Source organism: Adiantum capillus-veneris, chromosome 18 (assembly GCF_014529385.1).
Source record: "Adiantum capillus-veneris isolate H3 chromosome 18, ASM1452938v2, whole genome shotgun sequence".
In the NCBI taxonomy this organism is placed as follows: Eukaryota; Viridiplantae; Streptophyta; class Polypodiopsida; order Polypodiales; family Pteridaceae; genus Adiantum; species Adiantum capillus-veneris.
The window spans coordinates 75,469,029-75,475,028 of record NC_140948.1 but is presented as its reverse complement, the minus strand read 5'-3'; positions in this window follow the sequence as shown (position 1 = coordinate 75,475,028).

Here is a 6,000-nt window from a genome sequence, read left to right as displayed (position 1 = left end):
TCTGTCAATACGTATTATTGCTTATTTATTCTTGACAGTGACTTGATTTAAGCGGTTTGTAATCAATACAAAGCCTTAAAGTATAATCTTTCGTGCGATTGAATAGGACAAGGATGCTCCAAGTTGATATTATAGGTTGTATAAAGCCTTGATCTAAGATTTGGGTAAGCTATTCCTTAAGTTTTGTAGCTTCTAGAAGAGATATATCTTATAAGGTCTTTTTGCAAATGATTGTGCTCGTGGGGTAAGGTTGATAGCATGATCTACTTCTCTTTGAGGTGGTAACTCAGTGAGTTCTTCCAAAGAATATCCTCAAACTCTTTAAGCCATTCTGGTTTAGGTTGAGATATTTCTTTGTCTCTACAATTTAGCTTTACAATGTATATCACTTTCTTCTTGTGATAGGCCTTCATTAACTTAGAAAAGTTAGCTAGATGAAGCTTTGGGTAACCTCGTTTGCCTTGGACCAAAGCTCTATTATGGTGGTCGTTTACAAAGGTTAAAATGTGCATATTTTCAATGAAGATGTGCATCATTGTGTTGTAGCCAATACATTCCTAATATAGCGGAATAAATTCCCAAAGGTAGAACTCTAAAGTATATTGCAATGTATATCCTAACCCTTGTTCCCCTTTATTCTCCACATTAAATGATCATTTTAATATGAGAAAATCATTTGGGTTGGCTAGATATTAGATTTTATGACATTATCTGGTAGCTTGAAAGGTGAGTTAGGTGCCTCTCCCTTACTATCCTTAACTGAACGACGCTTTTGAACCTTGAATTTCAATGGTGAGTGGAATGGATGACCCTTTGTATCTACTTTTGTTTTTGCAGGGCTCTTCTTCTTAGTGGGGCTCTTCCTCTTGGCATGGCTCTTCTTTGTAGGAATCTTCTTTGTAAGGCTTTTCTTTGTGGGGATCTTCTTTGTATAAATCTTCTTTGCACGACTCTTCTTCTTGTGATCCCTTTCCTTTGCATCCAGACCCTTGGTGGATTTACCTTTCTTTGGTGGCAAAGGAGACTCTTTTTCATTTGTAGTTGGTGCCATAGGAGAGTCTGGATCATTTGGGTGTATTCATCTTTCCAGAACCATAGAAGCAGGCTTCTCTCACCCATGTGACAACCCAAGACTCTGGATATTTATGCAACTGCAACAAATAGAAAAAGAATATAAAGGACATGAGTACATACATAGGAAGTCAAAATAAATCAATGGCACATGAGATACACACTTACAGTGAGTGTAGTCATCCTACACCTTGACTCCAGATATCTCCATGCATTGGCAAGCACCCTCCATCCATAAGATGTTGAGTTTGTTTGTAAAGGCACTTTTTGATTGTAGTACTTGAAACCTTCTATATTGTAATCAATATTTATGGTACTCAGGTGACCAACGATATGTTTGGCAGCACTGCAAGAAGACATCAAAATGCTACTAATAGAAAACAATGGGCCATCAAGCATACATCTTACTTTATACTTACAGTTTACTTCTCCCATGGATACTTGACAATGAATTCATAAATATAATATCTTTCTCCAAAAGATTGAAGATAATAAGACTCCAATTTCCTCTATAAAAACTTAATAGTTAGCTAGGAATACCATAGAATATTATAAATTGTTAGGATTTAAAATTTACCCTTCAACATAGGGGTATAATATGTAATTGCAGGTCAGCATGTCAAAATATTCCAAAAAAATTGAAAGTATTCCTTGCTTTTTAAATAGACACTATGTCACTAGAGGATCAAGTATGGAAATTTGCATAGCTATAGCCTCTAGAAGATCTCTCATAAGACACTTGAAGTCAAAGAAAAAACATTCCCCAATGAGGCCCTTGTAGGCGCACATGCATTAATTAGCAAAGAAGCAACACATACATGAGACAGATAAAGAGCACAGTATCTTCAAGCTGAATGTTGGGGTTTACAAGTATACTTGTGTCTTGAGGTAATATGTCATGGAGACATCTACAACCATTTGGCCTGTCACTTTTTCATAAAGGAGAGAGTTGGATGCTCTTAAAATTTCTGCTTGCTCTATAAGGATATCATCCTCTGACATCATGTCTTGCTCCCTCTCAACCTCCTTGCCTACTTGTGTAACATCTTCAATGACAACTCCTGAATTATTATGCTGCCTGGAAGGGGGAATATTTAAAATTTTTAAGGCCCGAAGATCCTCACTAGGAATAATCTCAAGAGCCTTATAAAACTTGTACCTCAGCCTTGACACAGGCACAAAATCTTTGCTCATTTGTGTGACCCTGTGAGCAAATGCAGTTGCAATGTAGCTATCATTCATAAAGTTAATAAGGAGATCCTCAGAAGCCTCTTGAAGGCACGACAAGGCTTGAGATTGCCACCTTACTGAAACAAAGGTTTTGATATTCAACATGCTCACAAGTCTACCTAATATTTCTTTGATAACTCTCATAAAATATTCAACATGCTCACAAGTCTATCTGATATTTCTTTGACAACTCTCATGAAATATTCAACATGCTCACAAGTCTATCTCATATTTCTTTGACAACTCTCATAAAGGGTACCTTTGGAATAAGAAAACAAGGAGACTTTTGTGCTTTTCTTATCTCCCTTAGAGATTTGACTTGATAATTCAATCTCTTCCTAGCAGTAGCCCTCTACGAGGTTGTGTAGGTGGTTTCTCTTCTTTCTTCCCAACCAATTCTTCCTGGTTGTCCTCATCATCTTTCTCTGAATTTTTTGGAGCTTGGTAAACTTTCCTTGCTGTTTGCTTTGTCGTTGCCATTTGATGGTCGAAAAGTGCTTTGTCCTTTGCCACAAAATTAGTCAAAACAAAGCCCGCTGGAAGTTCTAGGGACTCTTAAAATATCCGAAACAATGCGATAAGAGTACCTACCACAGTTTGGAAGAGCATGCTATCGCGTCGTGAGGGAAACTGAAAAATATTGCAGGACGCGATAGGACAACCTCCCACAATCTTGAAGTGCTCCCTATCACATCGTGAGGAAACAATAAGAAATACCGCAGGAAGCGATAGGCGGTCCTCCCACAATCTGGATATGCTCTCAATCGCGTCGTGAGGATTCAAACTTGAAAAAATACAACAGGAAGCGATAAGAGCTCCTCCCATAGTCTAGAAGTGCTTGCTATCGCGTCACTCGGGCAGGCTAGATGAAATATCGTGAAAGAGCATGTGTGGGTCGATGAGGAAAATGCAACATAAGATTAAACAAGAGATGCGGAGGATGCTAAGTATGCAACGACGCAAACGTGTTGTTTAGGGGAGATGAAAAATGAACACGTGACGTGGCTTTTTATACATCCGACTATTTGTACCGTGTCCGTTGAAAATTTTCCACGTGGCATGTGTGCATGAGTGACATGTGTCAATAACGGTCATTTTTTGACTCCTTATATAAACTTGATCTTGTATTTTTTTGGCGTGTTATTTTTAGTTTGTGCCGCACGACACGAGAATCCTATAAACTTAAGCTTTCAAGCTCTCTAGTTCTCTCAATTCAACTCTATTTTAGAGCTCTCTCCCCTTATCCATCACGCTTGTCCTGCACGATGCGAGGGTGGGTGCTTGCAAAGCTTGCCTCAATGCACTATCGCTCCGTTCGGGTTTTACCTACACGACGCAACAGACGTAGCTAGCAGAGTGTGGCTTGTGCCTCTATCGCTCCGTTTGGGCTTTGCTTCCACGGCCTAAGCAATACATTGCACAAAGCAATAGGGTTTATAGCAGGATCTTGGTTGTGGCTCTATCGCATTGTTTTGGTCTTCCTTCCTTCCAACTCTTTTCAACTGAATCATGAGTGAAGGTTGTGAAGAGATTTTAGAGGAGAGCCCAAGTGAGAGGCTCTTGGTTGCTGTCATGGATGGTGGTGACATGGAAGTGTACATCAAGGCATATGAAATATTCAATCCTTTGTTTGATCTTGCAGTGATGCTAGACAAATTGAAGGAGGGTGGATGCATGAATAGGTGGACCAAAAACCTTCTCCCGGATAGAGGTTTTATAACCGGTACATAAAACCATCTATATTAGTTCAATTCGATATATTATTTTGAACAGCTTTTTTTTAAATATAGAAGACGGCTCTGTACCTCTTAACTATGCATGTCAGCTAGCTCTTTACACCATTACTATTTCCACGTCTCTTTTTCAAATATAGAAGACGGCTCTGTAGCTACAGCCAGCTCTTTGTCTTCCTGCTCTCTCGTTTTCTTGTCTCTCTGTGTAGGAGCACAGATTGCTGTTTTACTTTGTAGGCCTATCACACATCTATTGCTGTCATATACTGCTCTTGCTCTTTGTAGGCCTATCACCTCGCTCAATCTCTCCCTCTCTAGCATGGAGCAAGAATCTCACACTGTATGTGACTGCTCTCAGACTCACTGTGAACTGTGTGCTAGGTATGTTGTTGATGCGGTCAAGGAATATCATGCTAGGAGAAAGAGGGAGCATCGTGCTAAGAACAAGCTTGAGCAGGTATCACGTGAGGAAGATAATGATCAAAATGGTGTTGATGATGCAAAGCGTCAAAGACTTTGCAATGACCTTGTTATGCTCTTCAATCGGCGTATAAAGGCCCTTGATCTTGCATCATGCTTAGATATTTTGTGCAAGTTTGTCAATCATCCTTCTCTTGGAGACCTTGAAATTCCTAGGGCACAAAAAACCTTCGTTGAAGCCATACGCAACACAATAGATGCAATCAAATTACCCAAGAGCGGACAGAAGCTCTTTCTTAAAAGGTTCATCACCACAATGCTTATGAATGTTGAGTGTACATCTACCTCAAAAGTGAATGTTTCAGCTGCATCTAAGTTGTTAAATTTTGCACAAGAGGAACTTCATAGCTGCAAAGAATCGATTGAGGGCATCAGGTGATGGCAATTTTCCAATCTCTTTGTGTGCTCGACAGCCCATGGATCGTGGTTTCATAACATCTAATGAGAAAGAGTTGATCTTCTCTTTTTGGATGTCTAACACTCGTGTTTCACCCAATAAGAACGATGTGTGCAGAAAGCATATTGGAAGAAATTCATATGTCAAACATCCTGTGCATCTTCTTGAACAATCTCAGGTAATAACTTGCTTCACTATATCCATTTTTGTTTTCTAATATTTGCATTCATGACCTATATTCACTATAATTGGGTTGATAAGAGTAGATATGAAGGAAGTTATAAATGGAAATAAGGGGATTATGTATTTGGTCCTAGACTAAGAGTAGATAAATATTGGATGTGAAGGAGAATATAAATGGAAACATAGTTTTTATCATACGCGTATGTTTGCTGAAACATACATTTGCAGACGCATACTTTCACACGCGTATGATATGTATAAACTGGTTAGGTAAAAAACTGGTTTACATAACCAGTAAAAACCTTTTAAAACTTATTTCTCATTGGTACAAACAGTACATGTGAACACTTGACCAGTACATGTGAACACTTAACCAGTACATATGAACACTTGACCAGTACATACCACTGGTATGTACCAAGGACATGTGTTCATTTTTTTTAAAAAATCTTTGAAGAAAACTGTTACATTACTATAAACCAGTATTTTTATTTCAAACCAGTATGTTTTTTCACTTAATTGGTTAGGCAAACCAGTACATATGAACACATGTTCTTGGTACGTACCAGTGGTATGGAAGTGTCAACCAGTTCAAATGTTCTTACTCTGCTGATGTAAACCAGTCTTCTCATTTAAAACCGGTATGTTATTCACCTAACCAATACATGTGAGCACTTAACCACGATGTATACCAGTGAGAAATAAGTGTTAAAAAAATGAACACATGCCCTTGGTACGTACCAGTGGTATAAGTGTCAACCAGTTCAAATGTTATGACTGTTGATGTAAACCAGTCTTTTCATTTAAAACCGGTATGTTATTTACCTAACCAGTACATGTAAGCACTTAATAACGATGTATACCAGTGAGAAATAAGTGTTAAAAAAATTTACTGGATATGTAAAC